Source organism: Oncorhynchus nerka, linkage group LG13 (assembly GCF_034236695.1).
Source record: "Oncorhynchus nerka isolate Pitt River linkage group LG13, Oner_Uvic_2.0, whole genome shotgun sequence".
NCBI classification, from domain to species: domain Eukaryota; kingdom Metazoa; phylum Chordata; class Actinopteri; order Salmoniformes; family Salmonidae; genus Oncorhynchus; species Oncorhynchus nerka.
Window position 1 is genome coordinate 24931802 of NC_088408.1, and position 20956 is coordinate 24952757.

A 20956-nucleotide genomic window follows, 5' to 3' on the forward strand; every position below is an offset into this window, starting at 1 on the left:
TCCCCTCTGAGCCTGCCAGTGTGTGTGTGTGTGTGTGTGTGTGTGTGTGTGTGTGTGTGTTCATGTGTGCGTGTGTGTACACTACTGGTCAAAAGTTTTAGAACACCTCATTCAAGTTGTTTTTTTTTAAGTAAAAAAAACAACTATTTTCTATATTGTAGAATAATAGTGAAGACATCAAAACTATGAAATAACACATATGGAATCATGTAGTAACCAAAAAAGTGTTAAAAAAATAATAATAAACTCAGCAAAAAAAAGAAATGTCCTCTCACTGTCAACTGTGTTTATTTTCAGCAAACTTAACCTCTTGCTTCTACTTGGGACGCTTGCGTCCCAACTAGAGCTCTGGAAATGCAAATGCGCTACGCTAAATGCTAATAGTATTAGTTAAAACTCAAAAGTTCATTAAAATACACATGCAGGGTATCAAATTAAAGCTACACTCGTTGTGAATCCAGGCAACAAGTCAGATTTTTTAAATGCTTTTCGGCGACAGCATGAGAAGCTATTATCTGATAGCATGCACCAATACACTACAACACAAAAGCACAGCAGGGGACGTAAACAAAATAATTAGCATTTCGGCGTTACACAAACCGCACAATAAAATAGAAAACAGTCATTACCTTTCACCATCTTCTTTGTTGGCACTCCTAGATGTCCCATAAACACTATTGGGTCTTTATTTCGATTAAATCGGGCCATATAAAGCCAAGATATCGTTATATGTAGACTGTGTGATAAACGAAAAAAACAGCGATTTCACAACGTAACGTCATTTTTAAAATTCAAAAAGTAGACGATAAACTTTCACAAAACACTTGAAATACGTTTGTAATGCTACTTTAGGTATTAGTAAACGTTAATAAGCGATAAAAATCATCCTTAGGCGATGTAAAAATCATTAGCAGTCGTCTTGGAAAAAATTTCACGAGAGAGCTCTTCCGGAATGATCTGGGCGGAGACCGGAGGTAAGTGGTGCCCCTGTTTCGGTTCAACCAAGAATCAAAGATGATTCAATTCACAAGACTCTAGACAACATGGGGATGCTGTGGGAGTTGAATGCTCGGTCTTATCTAATTCGGCTCACTGTTAACAATTGCTGGAAGTGGCGCAAGGATATTTATTTCCATTTTCTGTGATCAGGTTTTCCTGCGCTTTCCGATGTAACGCACGTTATGTTATAGCCACAGTCGTGATTTAACCAGTTTTAAAAACGTCCGAGGGTTTCCTATCCACACATTCTAACCATATGAACGTACTATATTCCTGGCATGAGTAGCAGGGCGCTGAAATGTTGCGCGATTTTTAACAAAATGTTCAAAAAAGTAGAGGGTCGACTTAAGAGGTTAATGTGTAAATATTTGTATGAACATAAACAAGATTCAACAACTGAGACATAAACTGAACAAGTTCCACGGGCAGACTAACAGAAATTGACCCCTGACCTAAGCCCAATTGAGATGGTTTGGGATGAGTCGGACCGCAGAGTGAAGGAAAAGCAGCCAACAAGTTCTCAGCATATGTGGGAACTCCTTCAAGACTGTTGGAAAAGCATTCCAGGTGAAGCTGGTTGAGAGAATGCTAAGAGTGTACAAAGCTATCATCAAGGCAAAGGGTGGCTACTTTAAAGAAACTCAAATATAAAATATATTTTGATTTGTTTAGCACTTTTTTGGTTACTACATGATTCCATATGTGTTATTTCATAGTTTTGATGTCTTCACTATTATTCTACAATGTAGAAAATAGTAAAAATAAAGAAAAAAAACGTTGAATTGGTAGTGTATGTGTGTGTGTGTGTGTGTTTGCATGCATGCTCTCTCAGTCCTCTAACGCCAGTGCACTGTGAGTCAGTATCTGTGGCGCCATGGTGATGGTCTGAATAATGTGACATTTACTAAGCCCCCTCCCCTTCCCCCTGGTCTGGGGTGATGGAACACACCGCAGTGTGATGTTCACGAGTCACGCGACTCTGAGGTCGCCTCTGCTCCACTCCTCTCCTTGCCTGGTACACACCTGTGTGTGTGTGTGTGTAACCATGGTAATAGGGGGTTGCAGAGCGGGTGATTGTGGGGAATGACTCCTAGCATGGGTGATGACTGATTACAGAGTGACCCTCTGAACGTAGCAGCTACCATCCCTCTATTATACACACATACACTGATATACATACACACACACTTACTTTACACACATTCCTACCTCAGGTTTGCGTGCTTTGTCCCCTCCTGTACTCCCTGTTCACCCACGACTGCATGGCCAAGCACGACTCCAACACCGTCATTAAGTTTGCTGACGACACAACAGTGGTAGGCCTGAACACCTACAACGATGAGACAGCCTATAGGGAGGAGGTCAGAGACCTGGCCGTGTGGTGCCAGAACAACAACCTCTCCCTCAATGTGAGCAATACAAAGGAGCTGACTGTGGACTATAGGAAAAGGAGGCCGTACAGGCCCCCATTAACATCGACGGGACTGAAGTGGAGCGGGTCGAGATTTTCAAGTTCCTTGGTGTCCACATCACCAACAAACTATCATGGTCCAAACACACCGAGACAGATGTGAAGAGGGCACGACAACACCTTTTACCTGTCAGGAGACTGAAAAGATTTGTCATGGGTCTCCAGGTCCTCAAAAAGTTCTACAGCTGCACCATCGAGACAGTCGTGACCGGTTGCATTACCACCTGGTATGGCAACTGCTCGGCATCTGACCGGGAGGCGCTACAGAGGGTAGCGTGTACGGCCCAGTGCATCATTGGGGCCAAGCTTCCTGACATCCAGGACCTATATACTAGGCGCTGTCAGAGGAAGGCCCAAAGAATTGTCAAAGACTCCAGTCACCCAAGTCATAGATTGTTCTCTCTGCTACCGCACAGCAAGCGGTATCGAAGCGCCAAGTCTAGGACCAAAAGGCTCCTTAACAGCTTCTACCCCCAAGCCATAAGACTGCTGAACAACTAAACTAATCAAACGGCCACCCTGACTACTGACATTGAATCCCAGGGGCTATTGGTACTGGTACCCCTTGTACTGTATATAGCCTCATTATTGTTATGTACATTTCTTGTGTTACCTATTTGTAACGGAATTCCTCCTCCTCTTCTGAGGAGGAGAAGCGAGAAGGATCGAAGGACCAATGCGCAGCGTGGTAAGTGTCCATAACGTTTATTTACAGACATAAACTGAACACTACAAAACAATAAACGTGAAACGAACGAAACCGAAACAGTACCGTGTGGCAACAAACACTCACACGGAAACAAACACCGACCAACCAAAAGTGAAACCCAGGCTACCTAAGTATGATTCTCAATCAGGGACAACGATTGACAGCTGTCTCTGATTGAGATCCATACTAGGCCGAACTCAAATCCCCAACATAGAAAAACACACATAGACTGCCCACCCCAACTCACGCCCTGACCATACTAAATAAAGACAAAATAAAGGAAATAAAGGTCAGAACGTGACAGTACCCCCCCAAAGGTGCGGACTCCGGCAGCAAAACCTGAACCTATAGGGGAGGGTCTGGGTAGGCGTCTGTCCGCGGTGGCGGCTCTGGCGCGGGACGTGGACCCCACTTCACCACAGTTTTTGTCCGCCTCATTGTCCGCCTCCGTGGCCTCTTACGAGCAGCGACCCTCACCGCCGACCTCGGACTGGGGACCCTAGAAATGGGCAGCTCCTGGCTGGCTGGCGGCTCTTGCAGCTCCTGGCAGACTGGCGGCTCTGGCGGCTCAGGACAGACTGGCGGCTCTGGCAGCTCAGGACAGACGGGAGACTCAGGCGGCTCAGGACAGACGGGAGACTCAGGCGGCTCAGTACAGACGGGAGATTCTGGTGACTCAGGACAGACAGGAGACTCTGGCGGCTCAGGACAGATGGGAGACTCTGGCGGCTCAGGACAGACGGGAGACTTTGGAGAGGAGGAAGGCTCTAGCAGCGCTGGACAGGCGGGAACACCTGTAGGCAGAAGACGGAGAGACAGCCTGGTGTGGGGGGATGCCACCGGAGGGCTGGTGCGTGGAGGTGGCACTGGGTAGACCGGACCATGCAGGCGCACTGGAGATCTGGAGCACCGAGCCTGCCCAACCTTACCTGGTTGAATGCTCCCCGTAGCCAGGCCAGTGCCGCGAGGTGGAATAGACCGCACTGGGCTGTGCTGGCGAACCGGGGACACCATGCGTAAGGCTGGTGCCATGTACGCCGGCCCGAGGAGACGCACTGGAGACCAGATGCGTAGAGCCGGCTTCATGGCACCTGGCTCGATGCCCACTCTAGCCCGGCCGATACGAGGAGCTGGAATGTACCGCACCGGGCTATGCACACGCACCGGGGACACCGTGCGCTCCACCGCATAACACGGTGCCTGCCCGGTCCCTCTCGCTCTCCGGTAAGCACGGGAAGTTGGCGCAGGTCTCCTACCTGAACTCGGAAATAAAGGTCAGAACGTGACACTATTGCTATTTTTAATTGTATTACTATTGTTTATATAGTAAATATTTTATTATCTCTATTTCTTGACCTGCATTGGTTTGTAAGTAAGCATTTCACGGTAAGGTTGTGTTCGGCGCATGTGACAAATAGAAACATGATTTGATTTGGGGTAGAATAAATAGTATGGATATAGAGTTGGCTTAAAATCTAGGTGGAGGGTAACCCAATAGTGGCACTTATAGTTGGGCCCCAAATACCCCTGTGGCACACACACACACACACATATATACACACACACACACACACACACACACACACACACACACACACACACACACACACACACACACACACACACACACATACACACACACATACACACATATATACACACACACAGACACACATATATATATACACACACACAGACACACACACACACACATATATATACACACACACACACACGCTCTAGCAATCTCTTGCCCTTGAGTAAATTTAAGTTCATTTTAGAATCTGTCTTGCCACTTGACCCTGGGTTTTTAAACTTTAATTTGTTTTTTTTTGGAGCCTGTCTCTTCCAATTACGCCACTCCCCCTAGCCGCCATCACCCAGCCGAGGAAGGGAAAGGGGAGGGAGGGGGAGCTAAATTGTTTTTGATTAACAGTTAATTGACTACAATAAAGCTATCTTTCTGTGTCAGAGTATGTGAAAGACAGAGAGAGAGAGAGAGACAGAGAATGAAAAAGGGGACATTTGACTTTAATGAATGAGACATGACTTTGTGCTGCCATCATATCACAGAGAGAAAAAATATATTTTTGTTGTCGAAAAAATGGGTTTCTCTCTCTCTCTCTCTCTCTCTCTCTCTCTATCTATCTCTCTCTCTCTCACTCTCTCCCCTCCCACCCTTTTTTCTCTCTGACAGCAGCGTGTTTGTTATCTGATGGGGGGGTATCTGTTCCCAAGTGCTGCCGTGACTCATGTGGGACACCCTACTGCGTCCCTCCACCATTCGCTCATCCATCCCAAGTGCAGGTTTTTCCAGATTGATTAAACCAGATTAAAATGAGATTATGCTAGATTAACAGTATTTGAACCCAGGTCTTGTGTGTGTCTGTGTATGTCCGTGTCCGTCTGTGTCTGTGTCTGTGTGTACTCTATGGGGTTTAGGGTTAAGGTTAGAATTAGTGTTAGGGTTCGGGTTAGAATTAGGGTTAGGGGTTAGGTTTAGAGTTAGGAGCTAGGGTTAGGAGCTAGGGTTAGGTTTAGAGTTAGGGGTTAGGTTTAGAGTTAGGAGCTAGGGTTAGGGTTAGGAGCTAGGGTTAGGTTTAGAGTTAGGAGCTAGGGTTATGGTTAGGGTTAGGTTTAGAGTTAGGAGCTAGGGTTAGGAGCTAGGGTTAGGTTTAGAGTTAGGAGCTAGGGTTATGGTTAGGGTTAGGAGCTAGGGTTAGGTTTAGAGTTAGGAGCTAGGGTTAGGGTTAGGAGCTAGGGTTAGGTTTAGAGTTAGGGGTTAGGTTTAGAGTTAGGAGCTAGGGTTAGGAGCTAGGGTTAGGTTTAGAGTTAGAGTTAGGAGCTAGGGTTATGGTTAGGGTTAGGAGCTAGGGTTAGGTTTAGAGTTAGGGGTTAGGTTTAGAGTTAGGAGCTAGGGTTAGGGTTAGGAGCTAGGGTTAGGTTTAGAGTTAGGAGCTAGGGTTAGGGTTAGGAGCTAGGGTTAGGGTTAGGAGCTAGGGTTATGGTTAGGGTTAGGAGCTAGGGTTATGGCCAGGGTTAGGTTTAGAGTTAGGAGCTAGGGTTATGGTTAGGGTTAGGAGCTATGGTTAGGTTTAGAGTTAGGAGCTATGGTTATGGCCAGGGTTAGGTTTCGAGTTAGGAGCTAGGGTTAGGAGATAGGGTTATGGTTAGGGTTAGGAGCTAGGGTTAGGTTTAGAGTTAGGAGCTAGGGTTATGGTTAGGGTTAGGAGCTAGGGTTATGGTTAGGGTTAGGAGTTAGGGTTAGGTTTAGGGTTAAGGTTATGATTTGGGGTTAAGATTAGGGTTAAGGTAATGTTACGGGTCAAGGTTAGGGGTTAGGGAAATGTGGATCTTGAATGGGACTGAATTTTGTGTCCCCACAAGGTTAGTTATACAATACTGTGTTTGTGTTTGTGTGTGTGTGTGTATGTGTGTGTGTGGGTGGGTGTGTGCGTGGGTGTGTGTGGGTGTGTGTGTGCGTGCGTGCATGGGTGTGGGGGTGTGTGCTCGCCAAAGTCTGTATCTATATGGATTTGTCTCTGACCATATAGATTCATGATTGAGAGTTAACCAGAGTGGCCACACTCCCAGATTTGTTATGCAAAAATAAGACAGAGTTCTGTATCATGGTCCAAGGTTAGAATAGTTTATATCTGTTCTTAAAATGATAGAATGTTGATGTCTATAATTATCTGCCTGTTAGAGAGCTCCAGGTTTACAGGAATGAGTTTGTTTCCCTGAGACTCACAAAGTGTTTCTCTGGTTTGGTGGTTGGGTGGGAGTCAGGGGGTCAGGGCCAGGGTTAGGGTCAGGGTTAGCTACAGACTGACTGGGCCTGCTCTGTAGCCATTGTCTTACGGCTGGCCCAGGGTCTGCTATACACCAGGCTCTCACCACTAATCCCCTCTCTTTATGAAGTCACCACTGTGTCCGAGGACATTGGGCTGGGCTGAGGGGCGGAGGTGGGGAGGCTCAGGGGAGGATGAAGGAGGGCCATTGTGAAACCGTGCTCAGCCACTGAACACTAAGACAGAAAGAGGAGGCTTATGGCAATGGATTTAGTTCTATCAAAGATGTGTGTGTGTGTGTGTGTGTGTGTGTGTGTGTGTGTGTGTGTGTGTGTGTGTGTGTGTGTGTGTGTGTGTGTGTGTGTGTGTGTGTGTGTGTGTGTGTGTAGAGTACGAAAGTAATGCAGTGGAAAGGTAAGGCAAAGTCTTTATTTTGTCCTTCATGGGTAATTTGCAAGTGTTTAACATGTACTCCACATGGGAAAATGCTTGGGGTTAGTTTAGTTTATTCCATGTATTGCGCTGTGGTTCAATGTAAACACAAAGACAATGAGATCCAGACAAAAGATGAAAGACTACCAATCAAGTTCCAGCACTCCTTCCCACATCACTTCTACTACCTTAACGCACAGTATTATCAACCGGCAGAATCTTTCTTTCACTTTGCAGTATTGGCTCCAACCTCTGGCTATGGAGTCATGATTTTTGAAATTGGACCAAAACGTGTAGGCCAGTCCTTATTTCTGCACCCTTCAGCTGAGGAACAGGGTTGTCGTGCTTAATCCTCTGGTTCCTTCGTCCCTCTCCGCTTCTCTTATCACTCAGTGTTTATGAGCCCTAAGTGCATCAGAGTTGGCCTCAATTCTAATTGAAGGCAGTCAATAATCGAAAAAAAGGCATTTATTTTCAATGACTTCTCAATAAACTGAAAAGTATAAGCTAATTAATAAAAAGAAATGTACATTTCAGAATTTTAAATTCAAACCACTTCTTGAATTCAATTCAAATTGAGCCCGACCCTGGAGCACACCTCTGGGTTTTCACACCTGCCTGCTATGTGAGTGTCAGGTATGGGCCATTTAAGTGATAATATCAGAGAAGCCGGTGTTTGAAGGATATATTTGCATGGGTGTTGTTAGGCCCGAGACAAAGTCGATGTCCGGCAAACCGTTCCAATATATCCTCCAAACACTGGCTTCGAGGGCATTATCACTTTTATATAACAGGTTACCAACATAAGCAAATAATGATTGACATATTTGAATTAAAAATGTTATTTTGATACATTTATTAATAATATTTCATCCTTCCACAAGATATAGTCCCGACACAAATCGAGGGTTACTACCCAAGCCGGCTGGTCGAACGTACTATCGGTTCGGTTGCCAGAGACACGATCCAGTTGCTCAGTCTTTTTGTTCTGTGTCTATGTACGCGACCCAGTCGTTCATTCTAAATGTTCCATTGCCATACTGGCTGGCAACGTTCTTATCCCTTGCTTGCTAGCTAGCCAACTACGGCTAGCTTACAGTCACGTCAAAATGTACAGCCAGAATAAGTAGCTGCATTTGCAGTTTTCTAGTGGCGTTTATTCGGATACATCCATAACAATGAGTTAATGAGGCTCGAATTCACCTGGCGGAGAAAATGTGCTCACTTGCCATGACACTGTTGTTCAGAGGATCTATCCAACAACACAACTAACACAATCATTTCAAACTGAAGCTGGAAAGACTGCAAACTAGCTGCACTTCGTTTCATTTGACCTTTTTTCAATTGATATTTCTTTGTATATATCCATAAAAATGATGCCAGCTGATTCATGATTTCGACTGGCTGAGAAACGCTGCCTGCCAGTCTGTATCGTCCCAACTCCTGACACGTTCATTACTATGGGGCAGCTGGAGATCAAATTTGAATATTAAAACAATGTTGCAAATGTCGGAGAGAAATGCAGCAAGGTTTATACAAATCTCTGCTGTTGAAAACTAAATGTTTGTCTAAAAGAAATGTGAGATAATGTCTAGATGCTTTTTATAGTGGAGATCAAGTTTATAACTTCCCTGCCTGGACTGATGAGACAGTGGACTGCGCAGTCAGATGGAACAGAGTAAATAGGCATTTTAACGTCATTGATTTAGCCAGTGGTTACTTGTGGAATAGACAATGTCTGGAATGCGGTTTTAACCAATCAGCATTCAGGATTATGCCCACCCGTTGTATAACAAGATATAATGCCTGGATAGAGAGGAGAGGAGAGATATGGGCAAGTAATATAGTGAGCCCTATGAGGCTGGTTGCCTGACTGTGTTTGCTGACATTGCACAAACCCAGGGAAAGGTTTTGGTTTTCCCTTTGACCTGGTAATTCAGAGATACAGTGGCAAGGAAAAGTATGTGAACCCTTTGGAATTACCTGGATTTCTGCAGAAATTGGTCATAAAATTTGATTTGACTACGTTGTAGTCTGTATATTTTGCAACTTGCAAAAATTACAGATGGAGGCGCAACAACTTCCAACTTTGTTCGACATTTGAAGCTGCACAAAGAACAGTAAATCGTGGCTAATATAGCCGACAGCTATATATAACTTTGCTAGTATAGCATGTAGGCTAACCGAATGTTAAATCAATGAGCCTCCACACAGTCAGCCAGTGCTGATCATGATCACGTGATCATTGCACTCAAGATTGAGACCAGGCAAGATTGTGCTACTGCCCCGCTCAATTATTTTTTTATATGCTTACAGATTTGAACAATACCAGATGAACAAAAGTGTCACAAGTGAACCACAACAGTCTCCAATCTCACAGTTCATGGAGACCCGTGTAGGGCAGTCCAGCATGAATCATCCACAGCAGAAAGCTATCAACAATGCAATACTGTCCGACCTGGTCTATTGTGGAAAACAAGAGTTTTTGTCACTTTCTGTCAGTGGTTGACTGTAAGTACAGCCCAGTGTGTCGTAGAACATTGACATCAAAAGTAGAGAACCTCGAAACAGAGAGACGTTCAAAACTGAAAACTCAGTTGAGCAACACAGACCATGTTTCAGTCACAGTGGACATTTGGTCCAACCGAAAGATGAGGGGGTTCCTTGGTGTCACTGTGCACTGTACGGAGAAAGATGAGGGGGTTCCTTGGTGTCACTGTGCACTGTACGGAGAAAGATGAGGGGGTTCCTTGGTGTCCCTGTGCACTGTACAGAGAAAGATGAGGGGGTACCTTGGTGTCACTGTGCACTGTACGGAGAAAGATGAGGGGGTACCTTGGTGTCACTGTGCACTGTACAGAGAAAGATGAGGGGGTTCCTTGGTGTCACTGTGCACTGTACGGAGAAAGATGAGGGGGTACCTTGGTGTCACTGTGCACTGTACGGAGAAAGATGAGGGGGTACCTTGGTGTCACTGTGCACTGTACGGAGAAAGATGAGGGGGTCACACTGTACGGAGAAAGGTGAGAGGGTTCCTTGGTGTCACTGTGCACTGTACGGAGAAAGATGAGGGGGTACCTTGGTGTCACTGTGCACTGTACGGAGAAAGATGAGGGGGTTCCTTGGTGTCACTGTGCACTGTACGGAGAAAGATGAGGGGGTACCTTGGTGTCACTGTGCACTGTACGGAGAAAGATGAGGGGGTACCTTGGTGTCACTGTGCACTGTACGGAGAAAGATGAGGGGGTTCTTTGGTGTCACTGCACTGCAGATGTACTTGGTGTCACTGTGCACTGTACGGAGAGATGAGGGGGTACCTTGGTGTCACTGTGCACTGTACGGAGAAAGATGAGGGGGTTCCTTGGTGTCACTGTGCACTGTACGGAGAAAGATGAGGGGGTTCCTTGGTGTCACTGTGCACTGTATGGAGAAAGATGAGGGGGTTCCTTGGTGTCACTGTGCACTGTATGGAGAAAGATGAGGGGGTACCTTGGTGTCACTGTGCACTGTACGGAGAAAGATGAGGGGGTTCCTTGGTGTCACTGTGCACTGTATGAAGAAATATGGAGAGAGGATACAGCTCAAGTCCAATCTCTTGGCCTGTGACCTCTTCAAAGGCCCACACACAGCCGAAAGAATCTGTGAGCAATTTGAGGCCATATGTGGTGAGTACAGCATTAACGATACATTTGACTACATCATTAGTGACAATACTGCCAACATGAGAAAAGCATTCACGATGTGCTTCCCCATTGGACAAGAAGATGAAGTACATGAAGAAGATCACCTTGGTGACCCAGAGCTCTGGAATGACCTAACCCTGGAAGACGAGCAAATAGTGGATGCTGCTATTGCAAAAAAACAGCGCTTGCATTGTTTTGCCCACACTCTCCAGCTGGTGGTGGGAGATGGCTTGAAAGAAACAAAAGTGATGACTCCTTCTCTTTCAAAGTTATCAAAAATCAGCTCACTGCTACATACAAGCACAACATTCAAAGAGGTGTTTGAGGCTGAATTTGGGGAAAGAGGCATCCCTGCTGCTGTCAACACAAGATGGAACTCAACACTGAGACAAGTGAAGGCAGATATCCAATGTGACCGTCTAAAGATCAGTCATGTTCTAGAAAAGGCTGGGCACAAGGAGTTGTTGTTCACAGTAAGGGAGTGGAATAAGTTGAAGGAGTCGGGGGACATCCTGAAGCCATTTGGAGAAGCAACAGATATGACACACGGGGAGAAGATCGTCACAGTCAGTTCTGTTGTTCCCTCTGTCCTGTCCCTGAATCACCACCTAGAGCAGCGGAAGCCTCAAGTCCATTTCCTGAGCGGCCTGGTCAGAAGTCTCCAGGCATCCATGAACCAAAAGATTTCTTGGAATCTTCATCAATGTGAAAATGACCAGAACACAGGATGGAATCACTGCCCCCTTTTCAGATCCAGTCTACCTCAAAGCAGCTGCCTTGGATCCAGCTTTCTTTCTGATGTGGGTGGAGCACCATGTGCTGGTCAAGGAGGAGGTCAAGGAGGAGGTGGCACAAAGAGTGAAATGTAAATATTATGGAGTTTAATGTAACCTTTTCTCATAATTTAATCCAATTGACTGCCACAATAATACTTGTTGAGTGTAACCCACTGCATCACCGATACTCTAATACCGGCCTTTTGGTTTCTGCTTTCACATGTTTTGCAAGAACTGATTGTGCAAGATGCTGCAGGGACTGAGCAAGCTGTGCCTCTTGTTGATGAGGAAGAGAGGACCATAGTCTTGGACAAGAAGAAGGGCTGTTTGCAGCATACTGTAAGAGGCTGAAGAAAGCTGTTGGGACCACTCCAGCTAAGTCACTACCTTGACATATGCGAAGGACAGAATGCCCTCTTGTTCTGGACAATGAACAGGAAGGCTCTTCCTTCACTGTGCCGAGTGGCCATCAGGGTCATGACCACTCCAGTGCTCCGGTGGAGCCTGTCTTCAGCCATGGTGGCATCATACTGCGGCCTCATCGTGCACAAATGACTGACAGACTTTTATCAAATTTGGTCTTTTGCAAATGCATTGCATCATAGGGCCCTGAGATAAGAGAAAAAATGTAACTGTTTAAAGAGAGAAAGGGAGAGAGAAAGGGAGAGAGAAGGACAAAGAGACGGAGGGAGAGAGAGAAAGAGAGAGAGAGGGAAGGAAGGAGAGAGAGAGAGAGAGAGAGAAGGACAAAGAGACAGGGAGGGAGGGGGAAAGAGAGAAAGAGAGAGAGAGAGGGAAGGAATGAAGGAAGGAAGAAGGACAAAGAGACGGAGGGAGAGAGAGACGGAGGGAGGGGGAAAGAGAGAGAGAGAGAGAGAGAGAGAGAGAGAGAAGGACAAAGAGACAGGGAGGGAGGGGGAAAAAGAGAAAGAGAGAGAGAGAGAAGGACAAAGAGACAGGGAGGGATGGGGAAAGAGAGAAAGAGAGAGAGAGGGAAGGAATGAAGGAAGGAAGAAGGACAAAGAGACGGAGGGAGAGAGAGAAGGACAAAGAGACGGAGGGAGAGAGAGAAGGACAAAGAGACGGAGGGAGGGGGAAAGAGAGAGAGAGAGAAGGAAGGAGAGAGAGAGAGAAGGACAAAGAGACAGGGAGGGAGGGGGAAAGAGAGAAAGAGAGAGAGGGAAGGAAGGAAGGAAGAAGGACAAAGAGACAGAGGGAGAGAGAGAAGGACAAAGAGACGGAGGGAGGGGGAAAGAGAGAAAGAGAGCGAGAGAGAGAAGGAAGGAGAGAGAGAGAGAATGACAAAGGGACAGGGAGGGAGGGGGAAAGAGAGAAAGAGAGAGAGGGAAGGAAGGAAGGAGAGAGAGAGCACGACAATATTTAGGGCTAGCTAGCACTGCAGTGCATAACATGTGGTGAGTTGTTGACTCAAAGACAGAGAAAGACAATAATTGAACAGTTTTGAACAAATACATTTCTTCCAAAATGAAGGAGAAGCAAGTGAGAGATAGAAAGAGATGTAGTTTTACTTGTAGTTTCACTTACTTAGCTAGCAAATGCAGCTAGCTAGTTTAGCCTACTTAAACATCCTGCTCAAACAGAGGGATGCTATGTTAGCTAGCTGGCTATGACTATCCAACACAATACTGGAACTCTTCCAAGTGAAGATTAGCTTTTGGTTTTACAAATGTATTTCCACCGGGGCCTGTCGGTGTAAGTGCTAAACTGATTGCTGACTGTACATTGTAACGTTACTGCATGAATGTTAGTTCTATTAGCTATGTTGACTATGACATTACTTTAGCTAAAATGGGGACAACTATGTAGGCTGTCTGTAGTGGTTCCATGGTTTGGCTTGGAAAGGTTTTTTGGCCTGGTCACATACAGCTGATGTGTTGTGCATTGAAGTCCACAAGCAAAGGGAAGAGGTGAGAGGAGGAGAGTGCATAGATGCGAGAAGGAATACAACGTGGCTGCAATGAAAGTGAACTGTGTTTACACGTCATCAGGGGTGTATTCATTTAGCCGATTCTGTTGAAAAGCATTTCTTAAACGGAAGCAAACATACCTGAATTTGTCCAATAGAAATTGTTGTTTGCAACTGTTGGACTAATGATTACACCCAAATCAGCTATTGTATATGCAGGAGTGTGCAAGGCGGTACTGAATTTGTCACTGTCGGTCACTTTAAATAATTATCTCGACCTGTGTGCACCTACGTTGTAAACTTGAATTCATATGCTAGGTTGTAGCAACCTCATTTATTTTACCTTTATTTTACTAGGCAAGTCAGTTAAGAACAAATTCTTACTTTCAATGACGGCCTAGGAACAGTGGGTTAACTGCCTGTTCAGGGGCAGAACGACAGATTTTGTACCTTGTCAGCTCAGGGATTTGAACTTGCAACCTATATGTGGACTATATGTTTTCTGCAGTGTTCTAGGGCGGAGACCATGAATAGACTGTAATATTGTGAATAGTACAAGGTTTCTCAAATGCAGATTATAGTTGAGTTTTAATACTCTCTCTATACTTTTCTCTTTCTACTTCTCTCTCGCTCTACTTTTTCTTACATACTATGATTTTTTCATCTGACACGGGTGGCTGGACGGGGAGAGAGGAAAGCTCTGTAGAGCGTGTGTGTATTGATGTGTGTGTGTGTGGTTCATTGCTTATGGGGGCATGAAATCGCTCCACAGCCCCAAGGCACATTGGGAGCTGCTCCACCCAGACACAGAGCCTTCCACTCTATCTAGCTGCTCTACCCAGAAACAGAGCCTTCCACTCTATCTGTTTTACACACACACACACACACACACACACACACACACACACACACACACACACACACACACACATGCACACACACGCGCGCGCGCACACACACACACGCGCACGCACACATGCACGCACACACACTGCATCTCTCTCTATCTTTCTCTCTCTCTCTTTCTCGCTCTCTCTTTCTCTCTCTCTGTCTCTCTTTCTCTCTCCCTCTCTCTCATGCCGCGTCTGTCTTCATAATTCTATGGGTTTATGTTATAGTCCAGTTGCAGTGGGACATTTGAGTGTGTACTCATTGTCATTTACTATCCCAGGACCACTATCCCTACAAGGAAGTAATTTGTCAATCAAACAGGCACTGCTGGAGAGGGTCATTTTACTCTCTCCCTTCTCCCTTTTTTCTCTTCCTTTCTTTTGATGTGTGGAGGACCAGTTCTCTGTGACATGGGGTGACACTCACTCCCCCTGTTCTCTCTCTTACTCCCCCGTTCTCTCTCTCGCTGTGATCTTATGAGCTGAGTGTCCAGACTCCAGGGAGACCAGCATACATGTCCTCTCCTACAGAGCAAAGCCGAGCAGGGCTGAGCAGGGCAGGGGGGAGCAGCAGGGAGGGAGGACAGATCAGGGGAGAGAAGAGGAGAAGAAAAGATTGGGGGTAGGGAAACAACAGAGTAGGGTCTACAGGAAGAACAGCAGACTGTTGTTAGGCCAGCTTGTCTACTGTACCAGTAATACAAATGCTTCTCTAGTGGACACAGATGGGACCATCTGTTGCAATCTATCGCTCTATCTATTTGCTACACTGGAACAAACTGTTTTATAGTAGTGATGTTTTTTTTTTACCATGATACAGAAGCTTGCGTTAACATTTATATTTTAGTCATTTAGCAGAAGCTCTTATCCAGAAATGAGATTGCCACTGTGTTCGACAGGGCCCTCCCACAGAAAAAATACTACAGTTTACTATAGAACACTATAGTACTTACTATGGAATTATGTATGCTGTAGAACACTGTAGTTTCCTTCCATCATGTGTAGTACTTGATATATAATTTCTTAGTGTTTCTTAGAGCAGAAGCTCAGTCCTACCTACCTACAGGTTATAGCAAATGTGCTCTTTTATTATTTCTCCAGTAGGTTTCCTCAAGGAGAAAGCCTCCACTTCTATGTCAAAGATAATAAAACAAAAACACTTCAGTAAATAATACAGTAATGTCCCCAAAAACACTCCATTAAATACAACAGTATACTACAGTCTGCAAAAACACTACAGTAAATACTACAGTATACAGTACTACAGTCTGCAAAAGCACTACAATAATTACTATAGTATATACTACTATTTTTTACTACATTATTTATACTATAGTAAGCTATAGTAAGCTATACATACTACAGTATACTACAGTAAATAGTCAGCAAAAACACTACAGTGAATACTACAGTATAGTATTCCTACCATAGTATACACTATAGTCTTTTTTATTGTGGGCCTCCTCACACAGAGATGAGATTTACCATAGTGTTCTATAGGGCCCTCCAAACACAGAGACGAGGTGTTCTGTAGGGCCCTCCACACACAGAGACGAGGTGTTCTGTAGGGCCCTCCACACACAGAGACGAGGTGTTCTGTAGGGCCATCCACACACAGAGACGAGGTGTTCTGTAGGGCCCTCCACACACAGAGACGAGGTGTTCTGTAGGGCCCTCCACACACAGAGACGAGGTGTTCTGTAGGGCCCTCCACACACAGAGACTTGTCCATGACGCGTCACTCGAACACTGCCGTCGACCGTGGTAGGCCCTCTCAGTCTCCAGAGTGGTCTTATAGCAGTCAGGTTTTGACAGGGCAACAAGGGGCACTCCACTCTCCACCCCGTGTCTTTGTCATAATAAAGTGACTGGGATCCCACAAGACCTGAGAGAGAGCTTATTGTTGCTGGGGGGTTTTTCCAAGTAAACCGGTCAATATGGGTCGGGATCCATTTTCATATGAGCACTTCAGTTAAACTCTGCATAATTCATGGTCCCCCATCAAACGATTTAGCCATCTACTAATACGCCTGCAGAGAGAGAGGGAAGAGAGAGAGCGAGGTAGAGGGAGAGAGGGATGGAGTGAGAGAAAGAGTGAAGGCGCGAAAGGAGAGAGAACCTTTGTAGCATGGGTGTCCTGAGGGAGTGGACTGTTGATTATCGTAGTGCGATGACATCACTGCACCTCTGAAAGGCTTTTAGTCTGATTAATGCACACTGTGTGTGTGTGTGTGAGTGTGTTTTTGTGTGTGTTTGTGCACGCTTGTGCACCGCACATGTGGACCACTGTGTTTGTGTGTATGCGTGTGTGTGTATATCAGTGAGAGAGATCAGGTGTGTTTTGAGTGTGTTCATATGGGTAAGCGGGTGGAGGGTGTGTGTGAATGTGTGTGTTTCTTGATGTACTCCAAATCCACCTCTTCCCTCTGCACTGCAGAGCCCTTTGTGTCTTCTCTCTCCTACCCACAATCCATCACTTTTACTGATAGCGTATCTGTGTGGACGCTGGATGGGCGGCCGTCTCTTTATATATGGTTAGTGTGCCTCCCTCCCTCTTTTCCTCATTCCCTTCCCTTGCTTCTGTTTGTTTTTCTTTCCGTTTTCTTCTCCGACTTTTGTTCTTTTTTTCCCATCCTTTGTTTTGCAGCCGCTGCAGAAAGATGCATGGTTTTTCTTTGTAAATACAAAGAGGGAACAGACAGAATAGCGTGCCACAGCAGCCCCTTCCCTGCCTAGCCCGATGAAACCTCACCTATTCAACTAGCAGCATACTGGCTACATCAACAAACTGTTGGTCCTGTCTGTCACTCTGTGTCATTGATGCTTCTATTTATTTATCTACAATCTCCTTCAGCTTCAATTACAGGATGCGTCTGCTTAAAGGGAGGTTGGGTTTAGTGGTATTACAGGATGCTTCTGCTTAAAGGGAGGTTGGGTTTAGTGGTATTACAGAATGCTTCTGCTTAAAGGGAGGTTGGGTTTAGTGGTATTACAGAATGCTTCTGCTTAAAGGGAGGTTGGGTTTAGTGGTATTACAGGATGCTTCTGCTTAAAGGGAGGTTGGGTTTAGTGGTATTACAGAATGCTTCTGCTTAAAGGGAGGTTGGGTTTAGTGGTATTACAGGATGCTTCTGCTTAAAAAGTGGAGGGTTAAAGGGGTTTAGTGGTATTACAGGATGCTTCTGCTTAAAGGGAGGTTGGGTTTAGTGGTATTACAGAATGCTTCTGCTTAAAGGGAGGTTGGGTTTAGTGGTATTACAGGATGCGTCTGCTTAAAGGGAGGTTGGGTTTAGTGGTATTACAGAATGCTTCTGCTTAAAGGGAGGTTGGGTTTAGTGGTATTACAGAATGCTTCTGCTTAAAGGGAGGTTGGGTTTAGTGGTATTACAGAATGCTTCTGCTTAAAGGGAGGTTGGGTTTAGTGGTATTACAGAATGCTTCTGCTTAAAGGGAGGTTGGGTTTAGTGGTATTACAAGATGCATCTGCTTAAAGGGAGGTTGGGTTTAGTGGTATTACAGAATGCTTCTGCTTAAAGGGAGGTTGGGTTTAGTGGTATTACAGAATGCTTCTGCTTAAAGGGAGGTTGGGTTTAGTGGTATTACAGAATGCGTCTGCTTAAAGGGAGGTTGGGTTTAGTGGTATTACAGGATGTCATACTTGGTGGAGAGTGTGCAAGGAATGAGGGAGATGGGGAGAGAGAGGTTTTGAAGTGATGTTATTGGGTGATAGTGCCACCACTGACACCTCTGATGGGCCCCAGTGTGACCTTTTAGTTCCCTCCATAGCAGTCGGTCGGTGGTGGTTTCACAACATTCAGGTGTGTGTATGTGTGGCTACTGGGTAGAGTGTGCCATGCCAGCGGGCTGTTTGATGAATGCTCTGATCTGACTGATCTGTGTACAGTATGTCTGTCTGAAGCTCTCTCTCTATAAAAATACTATGCTGTGGTATAAATAGTATAGTATTCACTGTTGTGTTTTTGCAGACTTTACTGTAGTATTCACTGTAGTGTTTTTGCAGTTAAATGTAGTAAAATAAATTGTATATACTACAGTAATTCATGTAGTGTTTTTGCAGATTGTAATATACTGTAGTATTTACTGTAATACAAAGTATCATCTTTGAGGAAAACTATTGGAGAAATACTAAAAGAGCAGGTTTTCCATAACCTGTAGGTAGGTAAGTCTGGGGTCTGAAGGTCTGGGGTCTAAAGGGAACACAATATATGCTCTATACTTGCCATGTATTGTAGGTTTCTCACATATGGGTGGCACAAATTGAGATATGGGGGAGGGGAATGGGAACAGTATATGCAAATTGAATTCTGTAGTATTTACTGTAGTTAAAAAAACTGAGTGTTTTTGCTGACATTAATGTAGTATTTACTTCAGGGTTTTTTTTCAGAGAATTTTGTACTATAATATTCTACAGTATATTTCAACCTTCTATAGTAAGTACTACACATGATCGAGGGATACTACAGTGTGTAGTATAGTATTCTACAGTATACTACAGTTTACTACAGTTTACTTTACTGTAGTATTTGTTCATGTGGGTCTCTCTCACTCTCTCTTTCTCAATTCAATTCACTTTAAGGGATTTATTGGCATGGGAAACTTATAATAAACTATATTTAAATGAACAATAATGTTCTAAAAGAAAAAAAGAAATTATAAATGTCAAAAAGGGAGAATTACAAAAGGGAAAATAAATAAACATAAATTTGGGTTGTAATTACAATGGCGTTTGTTCTTCACTGGTTTCCCTTTTCTTGTGGCAACAGATCACAAATATTGCTGCTGTGATGCACACTGTGGTATTTCACCCAATAGATATGGCAAAGCTTTCCTTAAGTTTGTGTCAGTCACAGTGGTCAGGTATTCTGCCATTGGAGCTCTGTTGGGTCTGTTTGTGTTTGTGAACAGAGCCCCAGGACCAGCTTGCTTAGGGAACTCTTCTCTGGATTCATCTCTCTGTAGGTGATGGCTTTGTTATGGGAGGTTTGGGAATCGCTTCCTTGAGGGTTTGGCCGGGGTAGACCGTCATTGTAAATAAGAATTTGCTCTTAGTTAAATAAAAATATATTAAAATAGGTGGTTGTAGAATTTAACATATTTTGGGGGGATTTTGATCATTACCGTGTATCGGCCTTATTCTGCTCTGCATGCATTATTTGCTGTTTTAGATTGTACACAGAGGATATTTTTGCAGAATTCTCCATGCAGAGTCTGAATTTGGTGTTTGTCCCATTTTGTGAATTCTTGGTTAGTGAGCGGACCCCAGACCTCACAACCATAAATGGCAATGGGTTCGATAACTGATTCAAGATTTTTTTGCCAGATTCTAATTGGTATGTCGAATTTAATGTTCCTTTTGATGGCATATAAGGCCCTTCTAGCCTTGTCTCTCAAATCGTTCACAGCTTTGTGGAAGTTACTTGTGGTCCTGATGTTTAGGCCAAGGTATGTATAGTTACCTGTAGAGAGCACTTCCTCCTAGCTGCCCACTGCACTGAGGCTAGGTAACACGGTCACCACCGATAAATCCATGATAATCGAAAACTTCAACAAGCATTTTTCAACGGCTGGCCATGCTTTCCTCTTGGCTACTTCAACCTCGGCCAACAGCTCCGCCCCCCCCGCAGCTACTCGCCCAAGCCTCCCCAGCTTCTCCTTTACCCAAATCCAGATAGCAGATGTTCTGAAAGAGCTGCAAAACCTGGACCCGTACAAATCAGCTGGGCTTGACAATCTGGACCCTCTATTTCTGAAACTATCCGCCGCCATTGTCGCAACCCCTATTACCAGCCTGTTCAACCTCTCTTTCATATCGTCTGAGATCCCCAAGGATTGGAAAGCTGCCGTAATTATCCCCCTCTCCAAAGGGGGAGACACCCTGGACCCAAACTGTTACAGACCTATATCCATCCTGCCCTGCCTATCTAAGGTCTTCGAAAGCCAAGTCAACAAACAGATCACTGACCATCTCGAATCCCACCGTACCTTCTCCGCTGTGCAATCTGGTTTCCGAGCCGGTCACGGTTGCACCTCAGCCATGCTCAAGGTACTAAACGGTATCATAACCGCCATCGATAAAAGACAGTACTGTGCAGCCGTCCAATTTGTAAGTCGCTCTGGATAAGAGCGTCTGCTAAATGACTTAAATGTAAATGTAATGTAAATGTCTTCATCGACCTGGCCAAAGCTTTCGACTCTGTCAATCACCATATTCTTATCGGCAGACTCAGTAGCCTCGGTTTTTCCAATGACTGCCTTGC

At 44.9% G+C, this 20956-nt stretch overlaps 1 protein-coding gene and 1 non-coding gene across 2 annotated transcripts in view; both read left to right on the forward strand.

The window, feature by feature from the left end:
• The window catches only part of foxo3b (forkhead box O3b), an 83174-nt gene that overhangs the window by 8412 nt on the left and 53806 nt on the right, over nucleotides 1-20956 (forward strand). The gene's annotated exons all lie outside the window — the stretch shown is intronic.
• LOC115140733 (U7 small nuclear RNA) lies at nucleotides 15753-15805 on the forward strand. Its single transcript, XR_003865280.1, has one exon. It is a non-coding gene; the product is annotated as a U7 small nuclear RNA (small nuclear RNA).